The 12,795-nt window shown below is 60.5% G+C and overlaps 1 pseudogene; it reads left to right on the top strand.

Moving 5' to 3' along the window:
* Window positions 1–12,795, top strand: part of LOC127033503 (tenascin-X-like) — a 34,407-nt pseudogene that overhangs the window by 9,439 nt on the left and 12,173 nt on the right.

The raw sequence follows: 12,795 nt of genomic DNA, 5'->3' as shown, positions 1-12,795 counted from the left end.
CCCATGATGCTTCCATCTTATGGGCCTGTTGCGCCTTCAAGACCATAACCTGGTCTCCTACCTTGAAGGAACGTTCTCTGGTATGTTTGTCATACCAGGCCTTTTGCTCTTCCTAAGCGTCCTTTAGGTTTTGTCTAGCAAGGGCTAAAGACTGTCGGAGGGTGCTTTGTAGGTTGCTTTCAAAGTCCAGAATGTTAGTTCCTGGAGAAGGCGTAAACCCCTCCCATTGCTGCTTCACCAACTCTAATGGCCCCTTACCTCATGACCATACACAAGTTCAAACAGTGAAAACCATAAACTGGGATGTGGTACAGTCCTGTAGGCAAACAGCAACTGCTGCAACACTAGGTACCAATTATTGGAGTGTTCGTTGACAAACTTACGTATCATGGCCCCCAAAGTTCCATTAAACCTTTCCACCAGGCCATTGGTTTGATAGTGGTACGGGGTGGCAAACAAGTGGTTCACCCCATGAGTTTCCCACAGTTTTTGCATGGTCCCTGCCAGGAAATTAGATCCTGAATCTGTAAGGATGTCGGAGGGCCAACCTACCATGGCAAAAATGTCTGTTAGGGCCAGGCACACAGTGTTAGCCCTGGTGTTGCCTAGAGCTACTGCTTCCGGCCATCAGGTAGCAAAGTCCACGAAAGTCAGTACGTACTGCTTTCCTCTGGGTGTCTTTTTTGGGAAAGGACCCAGAATATCCACAGCTACTCGCTGAAATGGGACCTCAATTATGGGGAGTGGTTGGAGAGGGGCCTTGACCTGGTCTTGGGGTTTTCCCACTCTTTGGCATACCTCACAAGACCGGACATACTTGGCAACGTCCTTGCCCATCCCCTCCCAGTGGAAGGACTTCCCCAACCGGTCCTTGGTTCTGTTCACCCCAGCATGGCCACTGGGATGATCATGGGCTAAGCTTAAGAGCTTCCCCCGGTACTTAGTTGGAACCACCAACTGTTTTTGCAGCTGCCATTCTTCCCGGTGTCCACCAGAAAGAATCTCCTTGTATAAAAGTCCTTGGTCTATAACAAACCGGGATCGATTAGAAGAGCTGAGAGGCGTCGGGGTGCTCCGTGCCGCCGCCCAAGCTTTCTGAAGGCTGTCATCCGCTTCCTGCTCAGTCTGGAACTGTTCCCTTGAGGCTGGGGTCACCAGTTCTTCCTCAGACTGTGGACTTGGGCTTGGTCCCTCTGGAAGTGATGTAGGTGATGGGGTTGTTTCCGTTGCTGGTGAACCGCTCTCCGCTGGTGCACCTGAGGGTATTTCAGGCTCTCGCTGAGCCTTTTGGGTATGGCTGTCTGTTGCTTCTGCCAGTTCAGGCTCGCTGGCGCCCACTGTCGTTGAGTTTGAAGATGTGGTTTCAATTGCTGGTGCTGGTTTCTGTTCCAGTTCCGGGCCTGGGACTGGAGGTGCTGTGGCTGTTTCAGTGGTTGGCATGGAATCCGGGTCCACTACCTCTGTCTGGGTCTCTGGTAACACAGACGGGGCGTCTGTGGACGGCTCAGGAACAGGAATGGGTCTGGAAGCTTGCCTGGTTTGGCTACGTGTAACCATTCCCACTCGCTTGGCCCGCTTCACCTGGTTGGCCAAGTCTTCCCCCAGTAGCATGGGGATAGGATAATTGTCATAGACTGCAAAAGTCCACATTCCTGACCAGCCTTTGTACTGGACAGGCAGTTTAGCTGTAGGCAAGTCTACAGCTTGTGACATGAAGGGGTAAATTGTCACTTGGGCCTTTGGGTTGATGAATTTGGGATCTATGAAGGATTGGTGGATAGCTGACACTTGTGCCCCCCTGTCTCTCCACGCACTAACCTTATTTCCGCCCACTCTCAAATTTTCCCTTCGCTCCAAGGGTATTTGAGAGGCATCTGGGCCTGGGGATCTTTTGGGTGATGGTGGTGTAATGAACTGCACTCGGATGGCGTTCTTTGGACAGTTGGCCTTGATATGTCCCAGTTCATTACACTTAAACCATCTTCCATCTGACTGGTCACTGGGTCGAGGTGAGTTACTGGAAACTGGTGAAGTGGAAGAATAGTGTGTCTGTGGCTTTCCTTGGGTTGTAGGTGGAGTCTTTGGTTGTCCTCGGTTGTAGGGTTTATGGTCGGTGTGCCCTCTGGGGTATTCGTTCCCCTTGACAGTAGCTTTCTTGCTTTTTGCCACTTCCATCCATCTGGCTCCAATCTCCCCTGCCTCGATGAGATTTTTGGGTTTTCCATCTTGTATGTACCGTGTTATGTCCTCAGGAACACCATCCAAGAACTGCTCCATTTGTATGAGGAGGTGCAGTTCGTCTAAGGATTTAACATTGTTTCCTGATATCCACGCCTCATAATTTTTCCCAACGTAGTAGGCGTGTTTGGGAAATGACACATCTGGTTTCCACTTTTGGGTTCTGAAACGCCGACGGGCATGATCCGTGGTTATCCCCATTCTGTATCTGGCCTTGGTTTGAAAAAGTTTATAGTCATTCATTTGCTCCTTAGGCATTTCAGCCGCCACCTCTGCTAAAGTTCCACTGAGCTGTGGTCTCAATTCTACCATGTACTGGTCTTCAGAGATGCTGTACCCAAGACAGGCTCTTTCAAAATTTTCCAAGAAGGCCTCAGTGTCATCACTTGCCTTGTAGGAGGGAAATTTCTTGGGATGTGGAACCATAATTGGTGAAGGGTTGTTAGGATTGGCTGGAGCCTGTTGCTTAGCCTTTTCTAATTCCATGGCCTGTCGGTGGGCTTCCCTCTGGAGTTCCCACTCTTTCTCTTTTATTTCCAGCTGTTTTTGGTGGTCTGCATCTTTGGCTGCTTGCTCTCTTTTGTAGGCTGCCTCTCTGGCTGCTTGTTCTCTTTTGTAAGCTGCCTCTCTTTCTCTTTCTCTCAGCTCCATCTCTTGTAGTTTTTTTTCCATATCTTGCCTGTGCTCGGCTTCTTTCATTTGTGCTTCGGCCTCCATTTTTGACTTAGAAGGCATGGTTTCTGTTTTCTTGTGTTGCTCTCTGGTGTTTATTGTCTGAACTGCAGGTTCTCTGTTGCCTCCTGGGGTCTGCCTAGCAACAATGCCTTTTTCCCTTTTTTTCCTCTAGCTAATCTTTTAAATGTAAAGTAAACCAGAAAAACCATTTTATTTGCATGTGTATTGCTGGATACTGATTCTCAATGGGAGTGCTATTGTCACAAAAGACCCTTAATAGTTCCTTAATGATTCCTTGCTTAATATGCAAGCCACAACTGCCAGAGAGAGCAGAGAAAAAAAATTCTCTCTGGTTCCTTTTGAAACCAAACTGTTTCTCTCTGCTTAAAAGCCCCTAGCAGAGAAAAGAAAAATATTATATTCCTACTGGCTTCTGAATTCTATCTTTCCCACAACGGCTGCCACCATGTCATAACATATTCCCAGATTTGGACCTTAGCGTCCAAAATATGGTTTTTAGCATGAAAACCTCCAAGCTTAGTTACCAGCTTGGACCTGGTAAAGCTGCCACCACCCAAAAAATTAGAGTGTTTTGGGGCACTCTGGTCCCCCCAAAAACCTTCCCTGGGGACCCCAAGACCCAAATTCTTTGAGTCTCACAACAAAGCGGAATAAACCATTTCCCTTCCCCCCTCCAGGTGTTCCCTCCCTGGGTTCCTGGAGAGATACACAGAAGCAAGCTCCGTGAATCTAAACAAAGGGACTCCACCATCTCCTATTTCCAGTCCTGGAAACACAAGCACTTCCCTCTTCACCCAGAGGGTATGCAAAGTCAGGCTAGTAAATCTAACACACACAGATTTCCCCCTGACTTCTTCCCCCCACCAATTCCCTGATGAGCTACAGACTCAATTCCCTGGAGTTCCCCACTAAAGAAAAACTCCAACAGGTCTTAAAAGAAAGCTTTATGTAAAAAGAAAGAAAAATACATAAAAATGGTCTCTCTGTATTAAGGTGACAAATACAGGGTCAATTGCTTAAAAGAAATATGAATAAAGAGCCTTATTCAAAAAGAACACACTTCAAAACACTCCAGCAAATACACACATGTAAATACAAAATAAAAACCATATAAATCACTATCTTATCTTTACTTACAACTGGGAAACAGAAGATTAGAAAGCAGGAGACACAAATCCTCTCATAGCTGAGAGAGAGACAGGCACAAGACAAAAAAACAAAGAACTCAGACACAAACTTCCCTCCACCCAGATTTGAAAAAGTCTTGTTTCCTGATTGGTCCTCTGGTCAGGTGTTTCAGGTTACTCCTTTCCAGGTAAAAGAACATTAACCCTTAGCTATCTGTTTATGACATCTCCTTAGAGCATTCAGCATCCTCTGCCCCTCCATGCACTTCCCACAGCGAGCCCGCCCCAGTGGGGTCCTGGGGAAGCCACAGGGTCCTGCACCCCCACTTTGCAGTCAAACGTGACTCTCAACCAGCCAGGAAAACAGAGGTTTATTCGATGACAGGAACAGGGTCTAAAATAGAGCTTATAGATACAATGAACCGGACCCTTCAGCTGAGTCCATTTTGAGGGGCAGTGAGCCGGAACCCCACATCTACACTTCACTCCTCGTCCCCAGCCAGCTCCAGACTAACAACCCCCTCCAGCCCCTCCTCTCTGCTCAGCTCCTTTCCCGGGCCAGGAGGTCACCTGATCTCTTTGTCTCCAACACCTTCAGCTGGCACCTTTGCAGAGGAGGGGCCCAGGCCATCAGTTGCTAGCAGACAGAGTGTCAGACGTTTAGGTGCACTGGCCCCTTGCTCTGCAGCAATCACACACCCTTATTCAACCACCTAGATATTAAGAACTGCATAGGGGACACTGAGGCACCAACACAGTATTCAGAGGGAACACTAAGAACATTCCCAGTTCGTCACAGGTGCACCCCGGGGTGGGTGGAGGAGTGGCTGAGGATGGATGGATGGGCGGGTGGGTGGATGGGTGCGTACAGGGGTGGGTGGAGGAGTGGTTGGGGATGGATGGACGGGTGGGTGGGTGGATGGGTACGTACAGGGGTGGGCGGAGGAGTGGTTGGGGCTGGATGGACAGGCGGATGGGTGGATGGGTGCGTACAGGGGTGGATGGAGGAGTGGTTGGGGGTGGGTGGATGGATGGGTAGGTGCACACATGGATGGGGAGGAGTGGTTGGGGATGGGTGGACAGGCGGGTGGGTGGGTGCACACAGGGGTGGGTGGAGGAGTGTTTGGGGTCAGTGGGGATTTTTCCATTGATGGTGGTGGCTTTGGTTCACCCCCTTCTCTCTCTCTCTCTCTCGTTTGTTCTTCCTTCCCCCCGTCTCAGCTCAGCTCTCACCGAGGTTGGTGCCGGTTGCACACCGAGGCGGGGTCGCCGCGGGAACCCGGGAATGTGGGATGCTCTTTGCAGACCTGCCCCGTCCGTCTGTCTGTCCCCAGCTCTCCTTCCCAGCAGCAGGATCCGTCATTGTCTTGGGGCTCGTCCCTGGGGCTCCTTGCACCCCCATCCCCCAATAATCCTCTCTGCAGATCCCCTCTGGCTAGGAATTATGTGTCCACCAAGGACGAGGTGAGCTGCCCAACACCCCATCTGCGCCCTTCACCCCCCTTTCTCTGTTCCAGCTGTGGGACCGCCAGAGGAGGAACCCACGGCCCAGCCCAGCCTGGGGGAGCTCTCGGCCTCTGATGTCACCCACGACTCCATCCTGCTCTCCTGGACCATGAAGGGGACCTTCGACTCCTTCCTCCTGCAGTACAAGGACGCGGCGGGGAACCCCAGGCACTGCCCGTGGACGGGGGATCCCACACGGTCACCGTCACCGACCTGGCCCCCTCCCGCAGATACAAGTTCCACCTCTATGGCATCTCCGGCCGCAAGCGCTCGGTCCCGTCTCCACTGACACCGTCACAGGTCAGCGGCTGCGCCTGGGAGAAAGGTCCCAGCCAGCAGCCGCCTCCTTCCTTCTGGTCCCCGCCAGGTCTTTTCCCTGCCCCCTCCCCAGCGCTTTGCTTTGCCCCTGGCTTCCCACTGCCCTGCCACTCCCAGCCCTGCTCGGCGTTTCCTTGTGTCCCTTGGCCCCTTCTTCTCTTCCACATTTCTTCACCCCTCCTCTCTTCCCACCGCTCCTTTGTCCAGCCCCTCCTCCGCAGGGCCCCTTCCACGTTCCTTTGCTCCCGGTCGCCCTCCTCCACATCCCTTTGCTTGGTGCGATCACACCAGCAGCGGCCACAGCCAAGGGATCTTGCCTCCATCCGGGGCCAGCTCCAGGTTTCCTGCCACCTCAAGCAGCGGGGGGCGGGGGGGGGGAAGGCCGATTGGCGGCAGCTAAATCGCACTGCTTCATGCTTCGGCGGCAGATCAGCGGCTAGCCCGTCACCCCCTCTCCCACTTTGGTGGCAGCTCAAAGGAGAAAAGAGACTGAGGGACCCACCACCGAAGACCCATACGTTCTGCCCCAATAGCAGCCGGAGGGCCGCCCCTTTGGATTGGCCGCCCCAAGCACCTGCTTCCTTAGCTGGTGCCTGCAGCCAGCCCTGCCTCCATCGGTCACTTTGCTCCCTTATTTCCACCCCAAAGAGGGGCCGCTTGTCCCAGACCTCAGAGGTGAGATTGCCTGAGTTTGCAGAGAGCCTGAGCACATCACTTCGCAGTGGGGGAAGCTGCCTCTGTTTGCCCTGCAGGCGGTTACCTCACCTGTAACCCTCCCCCTGTGTTCCAACCACAGTGCTGCGGGAGGAGGGAGCCGGGATGCAGCTCCGCCTGGGGCCGCTCTCGGTCTCTGAGGTCACCCACAACTCCCTCGATCTGCCCAGGACCATGGAGGAAGGGACCTTTGACTCCTTCATCCTCCAGTAGCGGGACGCGGACGGCAAACCCCAGGCGCTGCCCATGGACGGGGGATCCGGCACGGTCACCGTCACCAACCTGGCCCCCTCCCACAGATACAAGTTCCACCTCTAGGGCATTTCCGGCCGCAAGCGCTCGGCCCCATCTCCACTGACGCCGTCACAGGTCAGTGCCGGGAAATTCCCCCTCTCCTCCCCCCTTCCCCCCTCGGCAGGTGCATGATAGGATTGAATCGCCCCCTTCTCCGCGTCTCTGTGCCTGTGGGCGGGGGGGCAGGGTGCGAGGGACATGCTTTGCATAGGGAAGATGCCAATTCAGCTCTCGAGGTGCTGGCTGGGAACCAGGCTCATAGGAGTGTCGGGCTTGGCCAAGGGACCCAGGACCCCAGTCTGAGCTGCGTCGCACTGGCCCTCGCCCAGGCCAGCAGCGAGCTCTTCCGGAAGCACGTGAGCTGGGGACAGAGAGTCCGGCCTGGCCCGTGGGGATTGTGTGGCTGGCTAATTCCCTTCCCTGCTTCGTGCCGCCGGCCACGATCAGCTCTGATCCACCTTCCTGTCGGCAGCACGGCCCGGGGCCGGTGGGGTTTGGCACGTCCCAGCAGCAGCCAGGCCACCTGCAAAGAGCCTGGGGGCGTTTGCCAATGTTCGGCAGCTTTCGTCCCAATCCCGAACGGGGCGGGGCCGGGTCTGAGCTGCTCCCCTCTCCCCAGGCTGGCCGGCTGAGGAGGAGGAGGAGGAAGGGGCCACACAGCCCAAGCTGGGGGAGCTCTCGACCTCCGAGGTCACCAAAGACTCCATCCACCTCTCCTGGACCGTCCAGGCCAGGGCCTTCGACTCCTTCCTCCTGCAGTACCGGGACACGGAGGGGAAACCCCAGGCGCTGCCCGTGGACGGGGGATCCCGAATGCTCGTCTTCTCTGACCTGCTCCCCTCCCGCAAGTACAAATTCAACTTCTACGGCGTCTCCGGCCACAAGTGCCTTGGCCCCATCTCCACTGACGCCATCACAGGTCAGTGGGGGGGGGGCGGGAGGGGGCAGGGCCCCTCGACAGCCTGGGGCGCCTGGCTGGATTCTACCAGCCCCCTCCATGCCTCAGGTCTGCCCTCTGCAGCCAGACTCCTGGGTTCTCTCCCAGATGCCGGTGCCGGGAGCCCAGCACTCGGCTGTGCTGCGGGGGCTGCGGCCTGGCACCGAATATGGCCTGGCCGTGTACAGCCTGTGGCAGGGCGAGGAGATGGCCAACGTCCACGGGGCCGCTCGGACCAGCAGCCTCGGTACGGCCCCCCTGAGCTGGATGGGGCATAGAGCCCAGCTGCCCCCTCGTCCCAGCGCCCCCTGCTACCCTCAGCCAGTCCCCGCAGCCCAGAGCCCCTGCTGCCTCCAGCCTGTCCCCGCAGCCCAGCGCCCCCTGCTGCCTCCAGCCTGTCCCCGCAGCCCAGCGCCCCCTGCTGCCCTCAGCCTGTCCCTGCAGCCCAGCGCCCCCTGCTGCACCTCATCCCAGCGCCCCTTGCTGCCATCTCGTCCCAGCGCCCCCTGCTGCCCCCAGCCTGTCCCTGCAGCCCAGCGTCCCCTGCTGCCCCCAGCCTGTCCCTGCAGCCCAGTACCCCCTGCTGCCCCTTGTCCCAGCGCCCCCTGCTGCCCCCTCAACCCTGCAGCCCAGCGCCTCCTGCTGCCCCCAGCCTGTCCCCGCAGCCCAGCGCCCCCTGTTGCCCTTCGTCCCAGTGCCCCCTGCTGCCCCCAGCCTGTCCCTGCAGCCCAGCGCCCCCTGTTGCCCCTCGTCCCAGTGCCCCCTGCTGCCCCCAGCCTGTCCCTGCAGCCCAGAGCCCCCTGCTGCCACCAGCCAGTCCCCGCAGCCCAGCGCCCCCTGCTGCCTCCAGCCTGTCCCCGCAGCCCAGCGCCCCCTGCTACCCTCAGCCAGTCCCCGCAGCCCAGAGCCCCCTGCTGCCTCCAGCCTGTCCCCACAGACCTGCACCCCCTGCTGCCCCCAGCCTGTCCCTGCAGCCCAGAGCCTCCTTCTGCCCCTCGTCCCAGCGCCCCCTGCTGCCCCCAGCCTGTCACTGCAGCCCAGCGTCCCCTGCTGCCCCCAGCCTGTCCCTGCAGCCCAGTGCCCCCTGCTGCCCCTTGTCCCAGCGCCCCCTGCTGCCCCCTCAACCCTGCAGTCCAGCGTCCCCTGCAGCCCCTAGCCTGTCCCCTCATCCCAGCGCCCCCTGCTGCCCCTCCTCCCAGCCCCCCTCGTCCCTGCAGCCCAGCGCCCCCTGCTGCCCCTTGTCCCAGCATCCCTTGATGCCATCTCGTCCCAGCGCCTCCTGCTGCCCCCAGCCTGTCCCTGCAACCCAGCGCCCCCTGTTGCCCCTCGTCCCAGTGCCCCCTGCTGCCCCCAGCCTGTCCCTGCAGCCCAGCGCCTCCTGTTGCCCCTCATCCCAGTGCCCCTTGCTGCCCCCAGCCTGTCCCTGCAGCCCAGTGCCCCCTGCTGCCCCTAGCCTGTCCACGCAGCCCAGCGCTCCTTGCTGCCTCCAGCCTGCCCCTGCAGCCCAGCGCCCCCTGTTGCCCCTCGTCCCAGTGCCCCCTGCTGCCCCCAGCCTGTCCCTGCAGCCCAGTGCCCCCTGCTGCCCCCAGCCTGTCCCTGCAGCTCAGCGCCCCCTGCTACCCCTCGTCCCAGTGCCCCTTGCTGCCCCCAGCCTGTCCCTGCAGCCCAGCGCCCCCTGCTGCCCCTCGTCCCAGTGCCCCCTGCTGCCTCCAGCCTGTCCCCGCATCCCAGCGCCCCCTACTGCCTCTCGTCCCAGCGCCCCCTGCTGCCCCCAGCCTGTCCCCGCAGCCCCAGCACCCCCTGCTGCCCCCAGCCTGTCCCCACAGCCCAGCGTCTCCTGCTGCCCCTCGTCCCAGTGCCCCCTGCTGCCCCCAGCCTGTCCCCGCAGCCCAGCACCCCCTGCTGCCCCTCGTCCCAGTGCCCCCTGCTGCCCCCAGCCTGTCCCCGCAGCCCAGCACCCCCTGCTGCCCCTCGTCCCAGTGCCCCCTGCTGCCTCCAGCCTGTTCCCGCAGCCCAGCACCCCCAGCTACCCCTCGTCCCAGTGCCCCGCTTCCCCCAGCCTGTCCCTGCAGCCCAGCGCCCCCTGCTGCCCCTCGTCCCAGTGCCCCCTGCTGCCCCCAGCCTGTCCACGCAGCCCAGCGGCCCCTGCTGCCCCTCGTCCCAGCGGCCCCTGCTGCCTCCAGCCTGTCCCCGCAGCCCAGCGCCCCCTGCTGCCCCTTGTCCCAGTGTCCCCTGCTGCCCCCAGCCTCTCACCTCATCCCAGCGTCCCCTGCAGCCCCCAGCCTGTCTCCTCATCCCAGCCCCCCTGCTGGCCCCTCGCCCCCGCAGCCCGGTGCCCCCTGCTGCCCCTTGTCTCAGTGCCCCCTGCTGCCATCTCATACCAGCGCCTCCTGTTGTCCCCAGCCTGTCCCTGCAACCGAGTGTCCCCTGCTGCCCCTCGTCCCTGCAGCCCAGTGCTCCCTGCTGCCCCTCGTCCCAGCGCCCCCTGCTGCCCCCTCATCCCAGCGTCCCCTGCAGCCCCTATCCTGTCTCCTCATCCCAGCCCCCCTGCTGCCCCCTCAACCCCTCATCCCAGCGTCCCCTGCAGCCCCCAGCCTGTCTCCTCATCCCAGCCCACCTGCTGCCCCCTCAACCCCTCATCCCAGCGTCCCCTGCAGCCCCCAGCCTGTCTCCTCATCCCAGCTCCCCTGCTGGCCCCTCGTCTACACAGCCCAGTGCCCCCTGCTGCCCCTTGTCTCAGTGCCCCCTGCTGCCATCTCATACCAGCGCCTCCTGTTGCCCCTAGCCTGTCCATGCAGCCGTGTCCCCTGCTGCCCCTCGTCCCTGCAGCCCAGCGCCCCCTGTTGCCTCTCGTCCCAGCGCCCCCTGCTGCCCCCAGCCTGTCCCTGCAGCCCAGCGCCCCCTGCTGCCCCTCGTCCCAGCGTCACCTGCTGCCTCCAGCCTGTCCCCGCAGCGCAGCGCCCCCTGCTGCCCCTCGTCCCAGCGTCACCTGCTGCCTCCAGCCTGTCCCCGCAGCGCAGCGCCCCCTGCTGCCCCTCGTCCCAGCGTCACCTGCTGCCTCCAGCCTGTCCCCACAGCCCAGTGTCCCCTGCTGCCCCTCGTCCCTGCAGCCCAGCGCCCCCTGCTGCCTCTCGTCCCAGCGCCCCCTGCTGCCCCCAGCCTGTCCCTGCAGCCCAGCGCCCCCTGCTGCCCCTCGTCCCAGCGTCACCTGCTGCCTCCAGCCTGTCCCCGCAGCGCAGCGCCCCCTGCTGCCTCCAGCCTGTACCTGCAGCCCAGCGCCCCCTGCTGCCCCTTGTCCCAGCGCCCCCTGCTGCCTCCAGCCTCTCCCCTCATCCCAGTGCCCCCTGCTGCCCTTCGTCCCTGCAGCCCAGCGCCCCCTGCTGCCCCCTCAACCCCGCGTCCCCTGCAGCCCCCAACATGTCTCCTCATCCCAGCGCCTCCTGATGCCCCCAGCGTGTCCCTGCAGCCGAGTGCCTCCTGCTGCCCCTCATCCCTGCAGCCCAGCGCTCCCTGCTACCCCGTGCCCCATCCCTGGTGAGAGGGGCTGGGGAGGGGGGAATTGGGCAGCTGGGTGGGCCAAAGGCCTCTCCCAACCCAGGAGGCTAGAGCCATGGGGTGTGGTGGGGGGACAGGATAGATGGAGAGACGGATGGATAAAAGGATGGAGGGAGGGAGGGACAGAAGGAGGGAGGGAGGGAGGGAGGGAGGTGGGGAGGGAGGGACTGATGGAAGGGGGGATGGAGGGAGGGATGGATGGATGGACGGAAGGAGGGAGGAATGAAGTGAGGAGGGAGGGACGCATGAAAGGGGAGATGGAAGGAGGGATGAACAGAAGGAGGGATGGATGGAGGGATGGAAGCGGGGATGGAAGGAGGGATGGACAAAGAGGGGAGGGAGGGACGGATGGAAGGGAGGATGGAGGGAGGGACGGATGGATGGACGGAAGGAGGGAGGAATGAAGTGGGGAGGGAAGGACGGATGAAAGGGGAGATGGAGGGAGGGATGAACAGAAGGAGGGACGGATGGAGGGATGGAAGGGGGATGGAAGGAGGGATGGACAGAAGGAGGGAGGAATCAAGTGGGGAGGGAGGGACGCATGAAAGGGGGATGGAGGGAGGGATGAACAGAAGGAGGGATGGAAGTGGGGATGGAGGGAGGGATGGACAGAAGGAGGGATGGATGGAGGGATGGAAGGGGGATGGAGGGAGGAATGAAGAGGGGAGGGAGGGATGGATGGAAGGGGGGATGGAGGGAGGGATGGATGGATGAACGGAAGGAGGGAGAAATGAAGTGGGGAGGGAAGGACGGATGAAAGGGGAGATGGAGGGAGGGATGAACAGAAGGAGGGATGGATGGAGGGATGGAAGGGAGGATGGAAGGAGGGATGGACAGAAGGAGGGAGGAATCAAGTGGGGAGGAAGGGAGGGATGAAAGGGGGGATGGAGGGAGGGATGAAAAGAAGGGGGGATGGAGGGAGGGATGAAAAGGAGGGATGGAAGGGGGGATGGAGGGAGGGATGGACAGAAGGAGGGAGGAATAAAGTGGGGAGGGAGGGACGGATGGAAAGGGGGATGGATGGAGGGAGAGATGGATGGATGGACAGAAGGAGGGTGGGAAGCGGGGATGGAGGGAGGGACAGGCGGCTGGATGGGCGCGCACTGGGATAAAAGCTGGGCGATGATGGGGAGGGCTCTGGTGGCTGACGGGGGGGATGGGGCTTTGCAGGCTGATGCTGCCCCCCAGTGGCCACGCTGGGAAGGGGCCCCCAGCTGGCTCCGCCTGAGGAACCATGGAGCCCCCTGACCCCCATGTCTCCCCAGAGCCGGGGAGCCCCCAGGACCTGCGCTTCAGCGACGTCTGAGGGACCTCGGTGGGAGTGACCTGGGGGGCCTCGTCCACCCACGTCGACTGCTACAAGGTGTCCTTCCAACTGCGCCACGTGGGTAAGTGCCCCACAGCACTCCC

This window comes from Gopherus flavomarginatus, chromosome 13 (genome assembly GCF_025201925.1).
Source record: "Gopherus flavomarginatus isolate rGopFla2 chromosome 13, rGopFla2.mat.asm, whole genome shotgun sequence".
Lineage (NCBI taxonomy): Eukaryota > Metazoa > Chordata > Testudines > Testudinidae > Gopherus > Gopherus flavomarginatus.
Note: the sequence above shows the minus strand (reverse complement) of the source record. Positions and strands in the feature narration are given on the sequence as shown.